Source organism: Schistocerca gregaria, chromosome 3, assembly GCF_023897955.1.
Source record: "Schistocerca gregaria isolate iqSchGreg1 chromosome 3, iqSchGreg1.2, whole genome shotgun sequence".
Lineage (NCBI taxonomy): Eukaryota > Metazoa > Arthropoda > Insecta > Orthoptera > Acrididae > Schistocerca > Schistocerca gregaria.
Window position 1 is genome coordinate 500,613,675 of NC_064922.1, and position 21,729 is coordinate 500,635,403.

The window sequence follows — 21,729 nt, forward strand, 5'->3', positions numbered from 1 at the left end:
GAACTCATGTGGATCACCTCACACGTTTCGTTATTTAGCGTCAACTGCCACCTGCCACACCATACAGCAATCTTTTCTAATTCGCTTTGCATCTGATACTGGTCTTCGGTGTTTGCAGGGTGTTTGCTTTCAGATGCTTCACGCCATACATTTAAACGGCCATCTGTCACCTGAAAAGGCCACCTGTCGCCACTCAGTGGACGTCCAGTTGCGGTCCTGGCGTGCAAATTGCAGTGCTTGTTGCCGACGAACATTTAGTCAGCATGTGTGTATGAACAAGGCGCCTGCTGCAGAGGCCCAGACGCTGCAATGTTCTCTGAACTCATTGAGGAGACACTGATAGTGACGCCTTAGTTCATCTGGGCGGTCAGTTGCTCAACAGTTGCACGTCTATTCGACCGTACCATTTCCCCAGCTGCCGTTCACCACTGTCATGTATGGCCCATGATGCACCACAGTTTCAAAAATGGTTCAAATGGCTCTGAGCACTATGGGACTTAACTTCTGAGGTCATGAATCCCCTAGTACTTAGAACTACTTAAACCTAACTAACCTAAGGACATAACATACATCCATGCCCGAGGCAGGATTTGAACCTGAGGCCGTAGCGGTCGCGCGGTTCCAGACTGTACCGCCCAGAACCACTCGGCCACTACGGCCGGCACCACAGTTTCCTCGGCGCCAGTGGGTTTTCAACAACACTGCCCTGTTTACTGCACCCACTTGGTCGCTATGATTCAGGATTACCGTCCCTTCCCTCACTCGCCTAAGGCCAGTGGTGGATGGCCCTCTCGGAAAGGACACAGCCAAGTTCCCCCTCCTCTGTCAGTCCGTGTTTGTTTTCGTTCCTAATGACATCGCTGCCCATGGACTGATCACTGATCTTACTTTATTTTCTTCTTCGAAAACCACCTGCGTCTAAATTTTCCTAGTAAATGACGAAGTCTTTTACAATCTGGCTCAGTTACAGTCTGTCCTTCTTAACCTTCGTCTGTACGCAATTGCTTCTATCGTCCTCATTTACCCTACGCTATCTCTTTCAAATTAGATGGAAAAAAGTACTATATACACACCGCAAGAAGTATAAAGACGTAAAGAAAAACTTTAAGGGCTGAACAATAAAGTATTGCGGAAGTATTGACTGAGGTGTAAACCTTTGGTCTCTTGATACTCACAGGATGGAAAAGAAATGATTTCCTGAGCTTGATTCGTTCCTTTCCTTCTAAAAGAATTATTTGTAATAATGACCTGTTGGGAACATTACGTTCACCGAAATACCTTTTGGATCAAGTGACAGAAGTTAACTTCTACGTTACAATGCCCATTAAAGCACAATACAGTAGTCTAAATTATAGCCAAGATTGCCACCATTAATGAAGAGACAATATGGAAGCCTTGTTTTCGTGCCGAGTGGACGCACTATGGTATCTGTAAGATCACTAGCTTGAAAAGGAGATACTGCGAGTCCAGTGGAAATATTTATAAAAATTTCGTATACGTTATCAAACTGATGAACTAAGTTCTTTAAACAGCCTACTATTTTAAGTGTCAATACTTCAATCGAATTCGCGCAGTGAAGTGTTACGACTTCTTTATCCTGCTTTTCATGTCATGCGTCACAGACACCAAAATCAAAGTAATTTTCTTAAAAAAAGTATTTTTATCACGTTACCTTCCATTCAGAAGGCTGTTGCACGCAGCGACTGTTATATTGACTTGTAAATAATAGATTTCAGCTTTCAGTCGTCCTTTTTAAATTTTATTGGCAGATCTAGATTTCAGCTAGAAACTAGCCATTCTCAATGCACTATCATTTGAGTATTCAATGGACTGTGGATGAAGCCTGACCAACAGCCATTATTCGCTTTGATAAAAAATGATAGTGCATTGAGAATGGCTAGTTTCTAGCTGAAATCTAGGTCTGCCAATAAAATTTAAAAAGGACGACTGATAGCTGAAATCTATTATTTATAGAAGTATTTTTCTCTTCTAAGCCTCGTCTTCATATGTAGGAAGTTTGAAAACAGTATAATCCTTTAATAAGCGCAAATCATGCACATCGCTCGACATTCCGAACACGAACTAAAGAAATTTTCCTCAGACTTATTCAGTCACACAAGTAGATTACTGTAATCGGATTTATTCGAGAAGTTGATGAAGTGCATACCAGAGACTTTGTTCGTAAGGTACTCGGGGACTATTGCTACTCTGCACTACGCAACGTCCTATGCTGCCGATGTGATGCAACTCGTTGGACTGAAGAGGATTAATTTATACTGACTCATCACTGCAGAGCAGGTCGAAACAGGCTTTTAAATTACTTGAACTTGGAACTGAAGCGACCTTTCGCCGACTCTAATGTGCTTCAGTTGCGAAGTACAGTTCGTTTCGCAGATTGCGACACATGGATGTTCCTTCACTCGGGTAGTCTTAAGGTTCCTTTTTTTGGGTGGGGCGGGGGGGGGGGGGGGGGGGGGGGAAGGACATGGTTCCTTTAGCAATAACAGATCACACACTGTTTCAAGCGTCACACGCAACTCCGATTTATACAGATTAGAAAAACAGACTGCGCTATCAGAAGAAAAGGATCTCAGTTTGCTCCTTAGCTGATTTAAAAAAGTTAAACCTCCTGATCTGGACCTGGCAGTACGCACGGTACTGTCCTACATTGCTCGTCTTTACCGGTGATACAGGACTGTTGCCGTTTTAGGTCTCGATATTCATAACCAGAATTAAGTGGGCAACCTATTTTTAAAATGCAGTTCTTGTTGTTTTCCGTTGGGTTTCGTCAAAGTTCTATTCATAATTTTTCTTATAAAGGTTTTTAGCTACCGCTACCAGTCACAAAATTTGTTAACTAATGGATTATTTGTTTATTGTTCGACATGTTTCGAGGTAATACCTCATCATCAAAAACTTTTACATATTTCTTGAAACAGTCACGGTCGAAAAAATAGTCAAAAGACTTCAAATGATTTTTCTTCATTAAGCGGTTATATAACATAGAATTTTCACATTTTGAGAGTACTGAAGGTGCGATCTGTTTTACTCGCTAAAACATTCTCAAGAGCGTAGATCGCATAAATTATTTCTTTACTTAAGACAACCAGTTTAGACATACTTTTCTGTCATATTCTGATCTTAAAAATCTTTTTGTTGCAAAGCAAAACTTCAACGCCAAGTTTCAGGGGGATAAAAAATAGCACATTATAAAAGTTTTGTCACAACTAAAAAAATTAACACGTAAAGTACCTTGTGCGAAAGGCCATATCCACAGGTATATCACTCACAGATGATTGTTGAATAACAAAAACACATTACACAGCAGCACATCTACTTACGCAAGCTGGACATATCTTCAACAGTGAAAATCCACTTTAAACAGCATATTGGCTACGGTTGCAACTTGTTTGTGTGATATAAGAAGCTTCTGTGAGCGATGTGCACATGGATATGGCCTTCTGCACAAGGTGCTTTATGTTCCTAAATACTTTAGTTATGACAAATCTTTTATAATGTGCTGATTTTTAATTACTCGAAAACTTCTCGTTTTCATCGTAAAATGAACACGTTTTACAACAAAAAAATTTTAAAATCTGGGGATTACAGAAAAGTCTGTGGAAATCGGTTGTATTTAATAAAGAAACATTTTATGCCATCTAGGCTGTTGAATTTTTTTTTGTATAAGATGGCGTGCCCATTATTATAGTCTTGCTGTCAACGAAAAGTTAAACTCTTAACCCTTTGACTGCCAACAATGTTTAAAAAAAATAATTTTAAAATTTTTCACAAAATTAAGCCTTAGGTTCTTGAGAAGCATCGAATACAAGGAGAAATTGGCAAAAACTAAACAATCAGATATTTTAAGAAGTTGGTCTCACTTCGTTATATAGTTTTAAAATTGGTCACAAAATTAAGGTTTATTATTATACTATGCTACGGATACAAGTAGAAAATGGCAAAAAATAAATAAACAATTGTATACAACTTGTTGCTTCACTTTGGAGCGACTGGGACATAGCGTTTTCAACTACGAATCATTTCGTGAGATATAACTGAAAGCAATTTTGCATTTCTCCTAGACAGAATCCCACATCTCGAAACTTCCATGAACTCATAATGCCTAAAACAAATTTTAGTCCTAAATAACAAGCAAAAATAGGCATAAATTTAATAAAGTTATATCAAAAGTACATACTTCTCCAACAGTTTCATTTCGAAGCCACGCATTACAGCAGCAGTAAAAATTCTAATTTAGGTTACAATAGCTTTAGATACACTTACGTTTACCGTCAATGATCTCCGCAATAAGATGTCTATAATATACCAGATGTCGCTTGTGACAGTATAAGTAAATTTTGAGCTGTATTTTCTGAACTTTGCTGGAGGGAAATACATACTAGTGGCTCTTGGAGTGAAATTCTTAATTTTCTCTTCCCTAAGGCAAGCCTGTGCGGATGAGTTACAAGAAACCTGGATGGTCTCGATGCCTCGAAAGCGGGACGGCTCAGATTTCCCAATGCGCTGTGCGCTTTCTCGGGTGAATATGGCCTGATTCCATTGTACGCAAGTTGGCATCGGCTTTTGAAATTAGAGCACAGTGACCGCGGGTCCCCTGAGTACTGTTGGCCTGACGAATCTGGGCATCCTGTAGGCTGAAAAATATTCGCAAAACCCCCATTTTGCCATTCCCCATTTGGGAAAATTTCTGAACCTTACATTCCGGATGTTGTCAGCCAGTCATATGGATCAGCAGCATTCGCGCTGTGACACGAATGTCTGATCCAATTAGTGCCGACACAGCAAATGCAGTATACTAGCTTCCACTTAAGTAATGGACATTCGATAAGTGATGGTCGAGAAAGTTTAGCAAGTTTCCCTGCGTTTTTATGTATTCAGGGCAATTCTTAATCGTCACTTTGGGGAAAGTTGTGAATCCTCCCCCCCAAGTCACGATCATCTGGGAACAGAGAAACCGTAGAGAAGACGGAGAGACGGTGTGGGGACACATGACTGTCAGGTCATATCGAGAGAGACTTGTCCGGACACTGGCGGGGTACTTCGCTGAGTACTGAGTAAGCGTCGCTTTTAGCGTTAACGCTGCCTTTGCTCTGAGCTTCTTACAATCTGCGAAGTTTATTCTGGAACATTTTTACTTCTTCAGCCGTGTTCAACTTGCGTTTGTGAGCTACACAGATATGGAAATCCAGTTGCTGTTCTGTAACAAACTTCCATTTAGTTTGAGGTAGATACGAATTGTCAGTAGTGCACTCTGTACCAATAGAGCCTCACTCGAACATTCATATTGTATACTTTTGTACATCAATACGTATTACGTTGTCTAATTGACTTAGTTAAAATTATTTTGAGGTCATATATTTTTTCTTTGAAATGATTGCATACATGAAATACAGACTTAATTACGTCAATAGACTTCATACCAACAGTTAATTGCAAATAAACTAATTGTAACACAAACTTGAGGGGAAGGACAGTATTTATTTCCATTCTAAGTCTGACCCATTTCTCTTCGTATAAATTAGTAGTGCTATCTTGTGGCGGCAATCCATTGTAAAACATGCACCGCTACTTGAAACATTGGTCATATTTACTTCATCTGCATTACTAATGAATAACGAGACTTGTTCTCATTTGAACTTAGCTTGCTTTTGATATTGTAGTTACTGTAGTTACTGTAACAAGCAATTCGCTGGTGTGATATTATACAAGACGTACACTAGCTTCTATGAAGTTTGTGTTTAAGCACTTAATTGTAGTGGACAGTTTGCTCTCGCCACCGTCGAGACCCAGCACATCAAAGTTCAAACCGACAAATGAAAGGTAAATTTCGACGATTAACTAAAACCACGTAGCACAATGCCTGCGCCGCCTCTGAGTGACTGCTATAATATACTACAGTAGTAGAAGTATGTCTCTGTCTTGGAATAGCATCAGTGGTCACATACGGAATGATGGTTGCAGGAAGAAACCACTGGTACTCAAATGGTTGAGAAAAAAGAATATACACTCCGTAACATTTTTAAAGGCTCACGTCTTCGAAACCCCGTAATTTTCTCCCGTTGTGACGCAGAAGTTTGAAATGTGACTTAAAAGTGCCTACAACCTTCTGAAATGATGCAAAAGCGTGGCGCTCTGCAACGTCATCCTCGGGATCGGCGACGCTCCAAACACCAAGGCGTTGACATATACGAAAAGAAGGCCGAGAGCTCAGGAATTCATGTGAGGTGTAAGGTGGGTTAATGATGTCATGTTGGTACATAATCTCACCATAATTCTGCCCAACGCCACATATTTCACCCCTTCTTTCGACGCCACTGCTATGGTCAGAAACGCGACTCCCAGTGAAAAAACCACGCGGCTTTCTTATGGGTGACGCAAGAAAATATTTCAGACACAGCTCGCTCAGTATCGACACAAATCGACTTCAGGGGATGCCATAAAGAGCGTCAATAAGATCATCTCCCCTTGGGGCGTTAATGTCCACACGTTTCGTGGTCGAAAACGACTGTTCGCTGTGCGATGAGCAACGAAAAGGCGTTCTTGAAAATGTTTGGCACTGCTTACGCTCGCCCTTCTCTAAGGACGTCGTGGGTCTGCAACGATACTGAACGCAATAACACCCCTTTGGACCTAAATTTTTGCTCTGGCGTAAGGGGTGCAACCACTAGGGACCGTTCAAAACCAATCGACGAACTCTGAAAGTCATCCGAAGCAGAAAAAGGTGTTCCGCGTCTACTGAGACATGATCATGCGAGGGGTGAGACATTGACACATGCATGAATAAAACACGACTAGGAGACCCTCTAGGACCTCCCCCACCCCCACCCCAGTTCGGCAACATCCTCGGTGGCACGCACGCACCTTTGTTGGGCACTGTAAAAACATTCCTGTACGTAGACAGCCAGGTCATTGATTCATAGCCGCCGGCATGACAGGCATCCCTTTCGGATTTTGCACTCGACTAACAGGCGTTAGTTCAGTGGCGTTGTGCCACTCAGTTCACGGGAGTATTCAAGTTCAGGATGGATCTCAACGCTCAGCTTCATGGCTCTGTCCTCCATCGTAGAGGTGTCTACAGAAGGGATGAAGTGTGTGTAAGAAAGTGTGTGACGACCTTCACGTTGTTTGAGAAGTCCGGCCAGAATCCTGATGAAATTTGGTGCCATTGTGAAGTCCATAATCAACCATACATCCCACATGACATTCTAAGTTCTTCGCTTTTTTTCCCCCATGTGTCGATACCTTACTGTGTGAAGAGTCACCGAGTCGCTGTGCGCCACGCTTTTGCATCATTACAGAGAAAGGTTGCAGGCACCTGTAAGTCACACTTCAGACCTTTGTGCCACAGTGGGAGACAATTACGGGGTTTTGGAAAAGTGATCCTTTAATTGTGTTGCGCTATGTAGAATAGAATTAAAATGTGGAGATATACTATATAAGAGCAAGGTAGTTAGGAGATTCAGTAGTGGGCTTTATGATGAACAGGAAAATTAAAAGCAGTGTTACAGATACTGCAGTAATCGTAGAATATCAAGAATCAATTTGAAAGTAAATGAGAGTTTTAACAAGAGGACGACTGAAATGGAAATATACACACCACCGTGAGCATATTTTGATGATAAGGAAGAAAACTTATATGAAATAATAAATTCCTATAAATCCCACTGTACCACGATACAGGGTGATTATAATGCGAGAATAGGACAAAATCTATAGATCATTTCGACAGAGGAAAACTTAGGCTTCGAACCAACAGTGACAGGGATCATATGTTGAGAGAATTTATCAAAACGTGGATCCTCAACACACAATCCCAGAAGAGAACAACCAGAAATTGACTTGGCAAGGACCAAATGGAAACGAAAATGAAACTGATTATATTTTGTTAAATACTAACGAAATAACGAAGTAACGGTACTAAACCATTTTTGGTAGATAAAGCTTAGAAAGAAACACATTCATTAGGCTGCAAGTAAGAATTGTAGATCATTGGAATTTTTCTGAAATGAGGAGGAATACCAGATTAAATTAACAAGTTTAAAGCTTTAAGAAATTAATGTTATAAAGACGTAGTCGAGGTGAGGAATTAGACTGTACTTATACAAACAACAGACGTTTCAAATGTAATGAAGGCAGTGGAAAAAACGTCTTAAATGGAACAGCGTAATTATCAAAGAAAAAGGGAGAATTTCAAAGAAACAATAATAACATAATAATATATACTGAATAATCCGATATATTCAGAAATAATAAACTACTTACGACACAGTAACTAAAATCAGAGAGAAATCTGCACAAAGCATCAATCGTTTCATGAAATATTAAAAACTGGGGGTGAATAGGAAGTTGAGACATGAGTAGTTCGCCTCATTACTGTTATCCTTGCCTGCGTCACACGTTTTTCATTTTGAGAGTTACAAGTATTTCAGAGTAATATTCGTGTCATTCCATCAATGATTTTTAGATTCACGTTTTATCAGATGTGACAGGGCTCAATTCATTGAGGGATGTTCAATGGGATTGAATGCTGTTGGTGTTTTATATGTGCGCTTGCCCATCTGCTAGTGGAGTTACTCTTCTGCCTACACCACTAAGAATTTACGCCAGCACGGCCCACAAATTACACACGCAACTTGCCGCTATGATATACATGTGATAAGGCCACAGAAATCAAGAACTGTAATTGATGAGGCTGTTTAATGTATTCCTGGAAGAATGGAGGTTATAGGAAAGAGAAATATAATTCTAACAGAATTGTTAACGACAAGAACTCATCTGCGCGAAATGCATATTCTTCATTATATAACGGCTCTTTTAGTTCCGATATATTCTGATTTCCTTCTGGCCCGATATTTTAGAAGGCTATTGATTTCTGCAACCCTTCCTAACACCGCGCTGCTCTTGTATGTTATTTATCTTCAGGTTCTTTGCGTGCCTGCTGCATTTTTTTAACACCATTGTTTTCATTGATATCCTTTTGCGCTCGTTTCAATACATTTTACATTAGATCAAGCATGCCATAAATATACATGTAAGAACTTGTATTTTAGTAACTGTACATATAAATTATGTTTTTCTTCACTATACTGTACTGGAGAATCTTTCCTTTTTGTAGTACTACCGACTGCAAGTAAGACTGCCTCTATCATGTAAGCAAATTTAAAGTGTATATACAGTGAGCTACACCTAGTGGTGAAGCGTCTTCGACTACTTGCGCCGTACATGGAAGCACGGTAACCTGGCTGCTGGTTGACCCCCTGTGCTGGTCAGGCACAGTGTCTGTCCTAGAGTATTATCACGTATTACAGTTCCTGATGCTGCCTAGCAATTATATTAACGAATTAACCATCAAAATCAACGCATGTTTATAGTGGAGTAGTAAGTAGTTTTTGGAAGTACAGTTTCCCAAAGAATTAGGTTTCGGAAGCTAAGAGCAATTGCTCCATACATCAGGCGACCGGCCATATAGATCTCTCTCTCTCTCGGCAGTGCAGAGGGGAGCCTATTATTATTCTCAAGACTGGACCATTAATAAATGGAGGCAATAAATTTGAAGCCATAACATCCGTGAGAAAGCAAACGAGAGACAGTGTCGGGAGCATTCTGGCAAAGAACAAAGTGTACAGATTTTCTGCGACCTTAGAGAGAGAGGTTTCCTACTTAATAAAGGTGACGCTATGGTCAGTTTTGACGTGATGGCGCTATTTACGAACATACCGATCAAAGACTCTTGGGCCTAGTATCCCAGTTCTTCTAAGTGACGTGTTAGAAATATTTGGGCACACCCTTACATCCTGCTTCTTCCTGAGTATTACAACGTGACGGCGTTGCGATGGGAAGCGCGTTACATACATCCTCATGTAGAATTTCGAGAGTATTGCCTTAGACACGGCACAATTAAAGTTTAGTTGCTTCTTTGGATGAGTTGACGACATGTTCGTCATTTGACACCTGGATCGTGAGAAGCTTGACGAGTTCCTCGAGCATCTCAACTGCGTTAACACTAACGTCCAGTTCACTACTGAGTTAGAAAAAGACAATGCATTGCCCTTACTGGGCGTCCTTGTCCTCCGCAAACGAAATTGATGCCTTGGCCACAGCGTCTATAGACAACCTACTCACACCGATCTGAACTTGTACGCCATCAACCATCGTCACCCGGCACAGTATGTTACAAACATTGGTGCATCGTGCAAGAATTATATCACACGCTGATAACGTACCCCATGAGGTGAAGCACTCACGAATGTCTTCAGGAATGACAACGTTCATCACATAAATGAAGCGATTTGAAGCGAGAATCACAGTAAGACTACTGACGAGGAGCAGGAAAATAGACTTGCTTTCTTACCGTTCTTTGGCTGTGTGTCTGACAAGATAAGCCGCCTGCTGAAAAGACACAAGATCAAAACGATTTTCCGGGCTCCGACAAAAACCCACGAATTCCTCAAACTAGTGAAAGATGCAGCAGGTCACAGCACATCTGCGGTCTACAAGGTACCTTGGAGAGTAGCCAGTTATATCGAACAAACAGTACACACTATAGAAGAACGCAGGAGTGAACATGAGAGGTTTTATCGCCTACGCCATCCCGACAAAGATTAATCAGGATTAACTTGTGGGCACCAACTCAGGAATATCTAACTGAACAATTATACACTAATAGTAACCTGAAAATTATATGTAACGTCTTACGTAGTCAATACGATCAATTCACCAACAAGATATAGAAACACTTTTCTACCGAAAGATTAACGTGATTGAGGTAGTCTCTTGAATCTTGTTTACATCGTTCAATGAAGAAATCGAAAGGCAATTCTGTGCAAAAAGCCCAAAGAGAGCAGTAAGAATCTGCAACCTTCTCCTTATAGTTTTAACGTCAGTGTAATCACGATGGGTTGGTTTTAACATAGTTGCTTTTTACGTCTTCGTTTATGAGAAGCGGATGCCGAAGAACTGCAAGTCGTGACTCTCGAATTACGTTCACTGTAATATTAAGATGCACGACCTACGACATCCAATGCATCATTCATGAAGCAACACGAGAAACTGGAGGAGGAGTGCTGCCTCGACTGTACTCTTGAACACATTTTACTAGCTGCACAAAGATAAGTGATTAAATGCCTATGATGAACAACTGACGAACGTTAAGTGTGCGACAGAAAAAGTGGATTACTATCAATTAATCATATTTTGTTTTCAGTCAGTATCTGTTTAGTGAATATCATCGATCCATTCTTTCACAGCTATTGATTCCGTTCACACTAATTAATAGTCAACGCGCTTCAACCGCACGCTGGCATCTACTCGTATCGGAAAACTGCCTCGCATTTCGCGCGTTATACTTGCTTAATAATACTGTACTTTGTTTTGTCAGTTTTGTTACGTTGCGAATGTCGAGCGGACGCACTCATTTTATGTTTCAGGCGATAATTTTTCAGTTACTTTGACACTATTTTTCATTTTTTTTCTGTGCCCCAATCCATCCCTCCTCTCCCAAGCTCCTCATCCATCTCGACGTTCTTTAGTTTTCAATATTCCCTGCTACGAATTACAATCTTTTCCTCTAGCCACATTTTTCCTTCCTCAGCGGTCAGTCCACATATCGGTCCCACAGAAATGTACATCTTCACAAACCTTCTTCTTAATTCTAAATGGCTATGCAAACAGGTAACTATACACAGAGGTGACAAAAGTCATTGGGTATCTCCTAATATCGTGTCGGACCTCCTTTTGCCCCGTGTAGTGCAGCAACTCACGTTGCATGGACTCAACAAATCGTTGCAAGCTCCTGCAGTAATATAAAGCCATGCTGACTCTATAGCTGTCCATAGTTGCGAAAGTGCTGCCAGTGCATGATTTTGTGCTCGAACTGACCTCGCGATTAGGTCCCATAAATGTTCGATGGGATTCATGTCGGGCAATCTGGGTTGCCAAACAATTCGCTAGAACTGTCCAGAATGTGCTTGAAACCAACTGCGAGCAGTTGTGGCCTGGCGAGATGGCGCATTGTCATCCACAAAAATTCCGTCTTTATTTGGGAACATGAAGTCTATGAATGGCTGCAAGTAGTGTCCAAGCAGCTGAACATAAACATTTTCAGTCAGTGATGAGGTCAGTTGGACCAGAGAACCCAATCCAGTCCTTGTAAACACAGCCCACACCATTATGAAGCTACAACCATCTTGCACAGTACCTTGTTAATAACTTGGGTCCATGGCTTCGTGGTGTCTGCGCCTTTCTAGAACCTACCATCACCTCGTACCAACTGAAATTGGGACTCTTCTGACCAGGCCTCGGTTTTCCAGTCTAGGCACCAAACAATGTGGTCTCGAACCCAGAGAGACGCTGCAGACGTTTTCGTGCTGTCAGCAAAGGCACTCGCATCGGTCGTTTGCTGCCATAGCATATTAACGCAAAATTTCGCAGCACTGTCCTAACTTATATGTTCACAGTACGTCTCACATTGGCTTCTGCGGTTATTCCACCCATCTTTTCTTGTCTGTTAGCACTGACAACCCTACGCAAACGTCACTGCTCTCGGTCTTTAACTGAAGGCCGTCGGCCACTGCGTTGTCCATGGTGAGAGGTAATGCCTGAAATTTGGTATCCTCGGCACACACTGGACATTTGTATCGCAGAATATTGAATTTGCTAACGATTTTCAACGTGAAATGTCCCTTACGTCCAGCTCCAACTACCATTCCGCACTCAGAGTCTGTTAATTTCCGTCGTGCGGCCATAATTACGTGAGAAACCGTTTCAAATGGCTCACCTGAGTACAAATGGCAGCTCCGCCAACGCACTATCCTTTTATACCTTCTGTATGCGACACTACCGCCATCTGTGTATATGAAAGTTGCTCTCTCAACGACTTTTCTCATTTCAGTGTACATTAAGTTCAAAGATATTCAATCCGAGCCATCATTCCACAAGTGAAAAAAAAAAAAAAAAAAAAAAAAAACTCCTGTGTGCTATTCTTTCAAGCTATTTTACTCCTTAGTACGAGTTTACTGGAGCGACATACATGTTTCACCTCTTGTGTGCTTCAATTTTTTTGATAGTTTTACTATAACTTCCACTCCAATTTTATTGTTGAATAAAAGTTTCGACGCTTGCGGTTATCTGTTCCTTATATCCTTCTCGTTTTCTGAACTATGGATTGGTTCTACTGCAATGCTTCCAGTTTTAATATTTGCAAAGTTGGTAATTTTGTTTGTTCAACTCTGTCAACAGTTTTTTTGATTATCCTATCAAAGCAAAGAACTAGAAGTAGAAATGACGTGTTTCATAATAACGAAGATGAACCAGTGCTCAAAGGTCTTAAGGTATGCATTTTACAGCGCATGTTTACTAGACTTTTTTTCTCTTTTTATTCCATACTACCTTCTGCCACAATATGTAAAGCAAAGAGCTGGAAGTAGAAGTGACGCATTTCGTAGTGTCGAAGATGACCCTATGTTTAGTCGACACAGGACAAAGGAACGAAGATTTCCGTTTGGCGTTCCGTCGACAACAGGGTCGAGGTGTCAGAACACAAACTCAGGTTAAGGAAGGGTGGGAAATGAAATCTGCCTTGCGCTCTGAAAGGAACCATCCCGGCATTTGCATGAAGCGATTTAAAGAAATCGCGGAAAGCCTAAATCTGGGTGGTCAGATGGGCAATTGAACGACGTCCTACGGAAAGCGAGACCGGAATGTTAATCACTGCGCCTCCTTGCTCAGTGGTTATCCTGTTAGTGATCTGCCTCGTGATGACTGGGTGTTGTGTGCTGTCCTTAGGTTATTTAGGTTTAAGTAGTTCTAAGTTCTACGGGACTGATGACCATAGATGTTAAGTCCCATAGTGCTCAGAGCCATTTGAAGCATTTTTTGTTACTTATCTGCTTGCTAACAGCTTGTTCATTCCATGCAACTGTTGCTCAAACCCTTCTTACTGAAATAGTAATGTCATCAGCGAATATTCAAATGGAAATCTATCACCCTATTTTTCGTCTTTCCGAATACATCTACATATGTACTCTGGAAGCCATGTTGCTGTGTGTGGCGGAAGGTATTTTGTGAACCAGTGTCAGTTTCGCCTTTTCCTGTTCCAGTCGCGAATTGTTCGCGGGAAGAATGGTTGCCACTAATTCTCTGTGTGGACTCGAATCTCTCTAATTCGCCAATCTTCGTTTGCGTCACCTCCATTATTTTCATTTTTTTGGTTGGTTTGAATGATAAATACTTCATTCTTGTCATGTACTGTAATCGGATTTTGGTTAAGAAGTTTCAAACAGTTATCTGTTTCCTTAGATATTGTGACAAAATCGTCCATTCTGTGTTCTTTCAGAGAAGTTTCTGTTCCGATTCACTCCATACTGAAACACTGCCCACTTTTTATTTTGTAATACTTTCAATTGTCTCGCATATGCAGATGATATAGTACTGCTAAGGGAATCAATCTATGAGTTGAAAGAAATGTACCAGAAAATGGACAACTACCCACAGAAGGTAGGGCTAAAGGTGAATCTAGACAAAACGGAGTTCAAGCAATTACGAAGAAGACAAGAGCCGCAAGAATTTCTTGAGATACATGGCATGTAATTCGAGAGACTCCATCAGCTCAAATAAACTGGGTCATGGTTTACCAGGAATAACAGGATAAAAATTGTCATCGAGGAAAGAACAGCAGTGGGAATGAAAGACACGTATTCCCTCAGGGAGACGCCCCGCTCACTCAGATTCAATATCAGCGAATACTCAAACGAGAATCTGTAATACAGTGATATGCCCAGCAGTCATGTATGGTTCAGAAACCTGGAGCATGACAAAATACCACAAGAAAAAACTATTAATAATTGAAAAAAGTGTAATGAGAAAGATACGGGAACCGATCTTGGGTAAAGGCGAATAGAGGAGGAGGAGGAGGAGGAATGAGAAAATATACCTCTTAATGGCCGGCCGCGGTGGTGTAGCGGTTCAGGCGCTCAGTCCGGAACTCCGAGACTGCTACGGTCGCAGGTTCGAATCCTGCCTCGGGCATGGATGTGTGTGATGTCCTTAGGTTAGTTAGGTTTAAGTAGTTCTAAGTTCTAGGGGACTAATGACCACAGCAGTTGAGTCCCATAGTGCTCAGAGCCATACCTATTAACGCAGCAACCAACAATACTACAGAACCTGAAAGGCAAAATATCCAGTGGTCATTTAACCCGTGTACCAGAAGAAAACCAAGCGAAGAAAGCATTTGAGGAAAACCAGAAACCAGACAACACATACGTTGACCAAGGCAGCACTAAATGGACGACCTGGCGCAGGACCCAGCAGTCCTGGAGATTGGAGACACCTGGAGGAACCGGGCACAGAACAGAAAGGAATGGAGTCAGGTTGTGGAAACAGCGCATGGTCTATAGACCCTGTGATCGCTGGATGTGTACTACCAAGTTTAAAGAATTAGATATGTGGTACTGTGAAGATGTCACAAATTGTATACAGTTACAGAGCGCACGAGACCGATTCTCATGCGAAAGTATGGCGAAGTCAAAAGAAATCTTTCCACGAAATAACTGTTCATTACTCAAATACTCATAATTACTCGGGTAACAGAAAACAAATAATGGCAGCACATACTACATGATAACAAATTAACTTATTTCACCTTATGGAAAAATATTTTTGATTGTCAATACACTCTAGGTAGTGATTACCTCTCTGTCGATATTTTAAAGCTGGTGGATGACGAATCCATAAAACATTTAGCTAAAATATTTTCAAGTTGTTTCCACAGTGGAAAAATACCAAGAGATTCGGATAAAGCCAAAATAATCCTAATACATAAGAAAGTCAGTACTAAATACACAAAGAACTATCGCTCTATCAACCTCCTGTCCATACCAAAAAAAACTTTTTACTAGAATTTTGACCACCTGATTGAACACTACACTTGACCTGGCCCAATCCATTGAGTAATATGGGTTCTGCGCAGCGTTTAGTATAACAGATCATATCCACATTCTACACGAATTAGGAGAACAAATGAGCAAGATCTACCACTTTGCCTAGCCTTCATAGATTTTGAAAAGGCATGCGATTCGACCAGTCACCCAGCTGTGTTTGAGGCTTTAACGGAGAAAGGAATTGAGCAGACCCTTGTTAAACATGTATACAAACCCTCCACAGCGTTTTTCCCATTGAAAAGTGCGTGAAACAAGGTGACTCTGTATTGCCAAAACTATTTTCAGCAGTCCTCGAAAAAGCAGTGTCAAAACTGGATTGGATAAGAAAGGGAATCACAATTTTGGGAAAGAGATTAAATAACCAGAGGTTCGCTGATGATATTGCTCCATTTGCAAATAGTGCTGAAGAATTTCAAATATTGTTTAGTGAACTTGGGCTAGGTTGTTCTGAAGTAGGCCTGACATGAAGTGTGAGGAAACCAAACTCATGAAGTATGAGTAAACACCAGAGGGAAGTATCTGTTTGAAGAACGCAACTGCAAAGGTCACAGAATATGTCTACCTCGGTCAGCTGCTAAAAATGAAAGGAGACCTAAGACCAGAAATATTTCGACACATTAAATTAGGCTGGCAAGCTTCAGTTTTGGTCTACGATGTCTGTCGAGGTGAAGAAAACGGTGTTGATCAATGTACACTGCCCCTAATAAGTTATCGCATTAAATGAATTCGTTTTTAGAAAAGTAACAGTAGCCCAAAGAGGAATGGGGAGACCATTGTTGGTCTACACAAAGAAAGACAAAAAAATCGATATCAGACAGACAAGAAAGGTCAGTCACATAATGGAAAGATGTTTGGACAAAATTGTTCTTGAGACACAGCGATTACTATAAATTAACTCAGTATTAAGAAAATAGTCTTAATCACGATGTTTTAATTATTTAGTGCCGACTGGTTGACTGACCTTTGTTGTATATCTGATATCGATTTTTTTTCTGTGGTTCTTTGTGTAGCTCAATAGTGGTCTCCCCATTCCTCTCGCCCTGAAGATGGCCCCTGCGATGGGCTGAAACCGGTCGGCACTAAGTAAATAAAAAATCGCGATTAAGACTGTTCTTTTAATACTGAGATAATGGAAAGAGTGAATAGCTTGCAATGGCTAGTCATGTCGCTCGAAGAAAAGATGGCAAACGGTCAAACAAGTACTAGATTGGAGCCCAGTTTACCAAAAAATACCAAGGGCAAGACCACCATACAGATGGGACAGAGTTAAGGAAGGCAGGCGGATTGAACTGGCAACGGGAAGCTGAAGATCGGCAGAAATGGAAGAACCTACAGGGGTTCTATCTTGCACGCCGACTCAAAGAGGGCACATCATCAAGCGATCGTATTGATTGATAATGGTGGCGATGATGGTGATATAGTATCCAAAGCGGTTATTTTGTGTTTGCTTGTTTGAAATATTTATTGAATGTCGTGTCCATCTTCCAGTTTGTTTATATTATATGGCTTCGTTTAAAGTTTTGTTCGCACTGAAGAGGCTGCATGAAAATATGTTCACACAAAATTTGATAAATTCGTGTTAACTTTTTAACGTTGTACGATTAAACTGCATTTTTGTGACATCGCCCTATACCTCCTCTTTTAAACACTATTATAACAGGAACGTCTAGTTTCATAGGTGTTAAAGATTTAAGATCTTAAGTGAGAGGTTCCAGCACCTGCTGCAGTGACTTTGTGTAGTAGTATTCTACGTGAACACCTAATCGAGAGAATGTACCTTGAGCAAACATGGCCGACTAAAATGTATATAATCTGGCTGATGCGTCAGGCGGAATAACAGTTATAAAGCCCTGGAAGTGCCAGTCTAGGATGGGTACCGACGAGAAGGAGTGGTCGCAGTCCCTCACCAGCTGTACGAGGTAGGAAAGCACTGATTACGCGCCTGCGGCGTAACCCTGAGAGTCACCCGCTTCTAGCGTGCTGTGGCGTCAGCTAAGTGGCGCGGGATGGCCTAGCTCTGCCCGTCCGTGGCTAACGAGAGGCGTAGAACTACCTTAAATGTGTTCACAGATGAGTTCAAAAGTATGACTTTCTAAGCCTAACGATTTTCTTGCCGGTTGGAAAACTTCCTTCTCGTTACTGGCCCCATCACAACCCAGGAGCAGCTCTTACGTCATACGAGAAACACCCAATACGTTATCCTTCTTCTGAAACTTTATTTTGTTCATTACCTCTTTGAGGGTCTATCACATTTTGAACAGTTCTCTCACGTTCGTCTATTTTCATTCCTCCTCCGTTCCTGAACATAGCCTCGGTTAATCGTCTTTCCCTCCAGCGACGAGCTATTATTCTGGAGATTTCTTATAGCAACTGTAATATTATCGATGGCAGAACCACTACTATACAAAGTTTTCCGAAATTCCTTCGCCAAAGTAGATGCAGCAAATATTCCAGAATACAAATGAAGAACAGCTGCTAAAATGAGTAACTCAGAAGCAGATATCCACAGTATAGCGATAAACTTACATCACTTAATAAAGCCATATAACAGTCGGGAAATAGCCTGAAAGCGGTTCTGTGAACCATCTGCAAAGCACTTAGATGTGAATTGCACAGTAGTGATGTAGATGTAAATTTATCTTTTACCACGGCATATTGTCATTTTTCCAAGTCGACATACCATTTGAAACTGTCTTGAAACCTCGATTACATTTTGTGGTGTAACATCAGAGTTGTCTTTCTGGTGTCTCTCCTCTGTCATCCAGCAGGACCTCAATTATGTTTCCCATTTTTTTGAAAGTTTTCCCCCTCAGAACTCCGATGCAATCAAGCTGATTGTCCCAAAATTCTGACATTTCTCTCCCGTTACTATATTAAGGACGGAGCGAGTAATAGACCGATGCTACATCTCGAGTCTTATGGATTCTACAAATTAGTTTTAATAGTCGTTTTGTTGTTACATCTGCCAGTGAGATCAAAATTTCGAAGACATCTGCCCCTTTTGGCTTATTTGACTAGTTTTCCAAAATTCTGTCAGATCTGACTCTGATAGTGGATAACGTACGTATTTCTTCCAAATCGATTCCTATTCGGCTATAAAAATTACTTATTCCGCCTATCCTATGGGTAACTATAGACTTCATATTGCATTCAAAGTGTCCACGCCTTCGCTCTAATTTCTCCACAAATTATTTTGGTTTTTCTATTTTTTTCAAACGACGTTTTACTTTCGTTTTCTTTATATTTAGTTTGCAGCCGTCTCACTTTTGCTTCCTCTAGCAGCTTACTCAGGATAAAGTGCCTAGTGTTGGTAAGCAAGAGAGTTGAGGCTCTACTGGTCTCTGAAACTGTGAAAGATTCTTTAGATTGAGGAATCGTTACCTATGGTGTGGCAGGAAGATAGGAGTGTGTGGTAAGGTATCTCTTAACCGGCAGGTGTACTGTGCTGGCATTTGAAATTCGACAGATGTCTTTGCCGTTTCTCACGCTTTTGGGTTTAGCCTGCCACTTATTGTCAATGGCAAGACAACATTGTCACTTATTGTCAATGTCAAGACAAAATGAAGATTTTTTCAGAATATAAACTGTTAGAGACGCTGCAGCAATCGGCTGGAAGCCCTGCGTTCTATTACCATGGCAAAAATGTTCCAGTATATAAATCAAGGACCATTACAACCATTTTCATTGCCTGTGTGAATAACAAACACTTATCATCTCAACCATCTTCATACTGAGTATGTCAGTTACAAGACTAACACTCATTTTCTAAAGCAACATTCATGCTTCATCATAGAACAATACGAATTGTTAAGACGTAGGATGAAAATTGCTTACATTACCTGAAGACATACTCTCCATCTACGTAGATACTCGGCAAGCTACAGTTTAAGGTGGCTATTATTTCGCACCTTACAAGCACTCATCCGCATACTTTGCCATGATCTACAAACACAATTAGGTATCATGTGATAGGTTGTACATCGTATACATGAATATATAAAGGATACTGACATTGACATGTACGTCTTGTAAATAATTGTTAGCCATTATTGCATGAAAGGTGACGGAGTGTCTTTATTATAAAATCGGCGTAGTGAATGATTGCCTATATAGTAGAAATGAAATGCCAGGCGGAACTGAAGCCCTGGGTGGAAGGCCCACAGGATACTGACATTGTCATGTACGTCTTGTAAATAATTGTTAACCCTTATTGCATGAAAGGTGACGGAGTGTCTTCATTATAAAATCGGCGTAGTGAATGATTGCCTATATAGTGGAAATGGAATGCCAGGCGGAACTGAAGCCCTGGGTGGAAGGCCCACACAGGTGTGTTGGTCCTGCTTAAACGTTGGAAACAGCAAGATGGAGCACAATTGAGTCGCGACCGGCCGGTTTTGTAGCCGAACCGGAACGATTGTACTTCAGAAACGCTGAAAATCTGGGACGTGGGTGAGAGGAACGAAGAAGCGGCACATCAGAAAGCACGCAGACTGGGTTATTTCCAAGGATTTTTACTCAGAAGCGTACCATTGTATGAGAATAGGTTCTTCCTCGCAAACTTTCCGCACTGTACGACAAAAGACTAAAATATGGTTGGTTGGCGTTCGGAAGAATCTGTAGAGGGGAGGAATGTGCCGTGGTTTCGTGAATATGATTCATTTTCGGAATTACGAGGATGGGGAGCCAAGCCTCGCCGGGAAGCCAGTGCTGGAGAGACGTGGTCTCCCATTTTGAGCTCCCATGTGTGATGGTGGCTCAGTATCAACTTCTTGTTCGTATGGACGGACTTGCTGTCTTTGCTCTCACGAGATTTTATAGTTGGAACGGTTAGATACTGTACTCTTGTGAACTTATACGATTCTGGACTTCGCATCTGGGTTGGAAGACGTCGTTGAATACACAGCGTTCAGTGATTGAGAACACTTCTTCTGTCTATACTTATGTTGCTACGTTATCTGAACTCAGTCCTTGTGGCTGGGAGTTGGCATTTCTCGCGTGTAGGACACAGAGAGGAGAAGACAGTATTAGAGAATAATAGAGGACCGCCTTCAGCCGTCATAGAGTTTATTTTGTGGCTGGAGTTCTTCCACCGACTCAGATGTGTACTAGAACCAGGACGCAGAAGCACCAGACGCAGTACATACGGTGATATCGCAAATTGCTTCGGCTTATTAGGTCTATAATGCTAAATAGCTGTGATTACTTTAGTTTATTTCTACTGAGGTTGCACACCACTGTAGATCAAATTTGAAGGTAGTGTTTGGTACGTATATGATGTCAGTCATTTCGTGTTATTGATAATAGACTTGCTAATGAGTACTACTGTCTTCGAAACATAAAACATTATACATTTGGCAGCGATGGGATTCGAACCCACGCCTCCGAAGAGACTGGTGCCTGAAACCAGCGCCATAGACCGCTCGGCCACGCTACCTACACAACACGGCTGTCACATGAGCAGCATTCTACTCCACCCCATTAAGGATAAAGATACTGAAAGTTAATAACGTACGTTTTATTTAAAAAGCTTTAAGAGGTTTCACACAAAAAAATTTGGAGGCATTAGTTTTCAGTGCGCAGTCGTATAGGTTGTATCAGGCAAGGGTCCTACATTGACGAGCAATTTTCAAGTATACGTCCTGCATGGGTGTATTGCTCTTCCTAATGTGTTTTCCAATAAATCTGCCTGGCATCTGCTTTTTCTTCGGTTTGGCTTATGTGGTCCTTCCACTTCAATGGCCCCGCACGCATATCCCAGATATGTAATGGATGT

At 41.2% G+C, this 21,729-nt stretch overlaps 1 non-coding gene across 1 annotated transcript; it reads right to left on the reverse strand.

Moving 5' to 3' along the window:
* Positions 1–21,308: 21,308 nt before the first annotated feature.
* On the reverse strand, positions 21,309–21,390 carry Trnal-cag (transfer RNA leucine (anticodon CAG)). Its single transcript has one exon. It is a non-coding gene; the product is annotated as a tRNA-Leu (tRNA).
* Between the last annotated feature and the right edge of the window lie 339 nt (positions 21,391–21,729).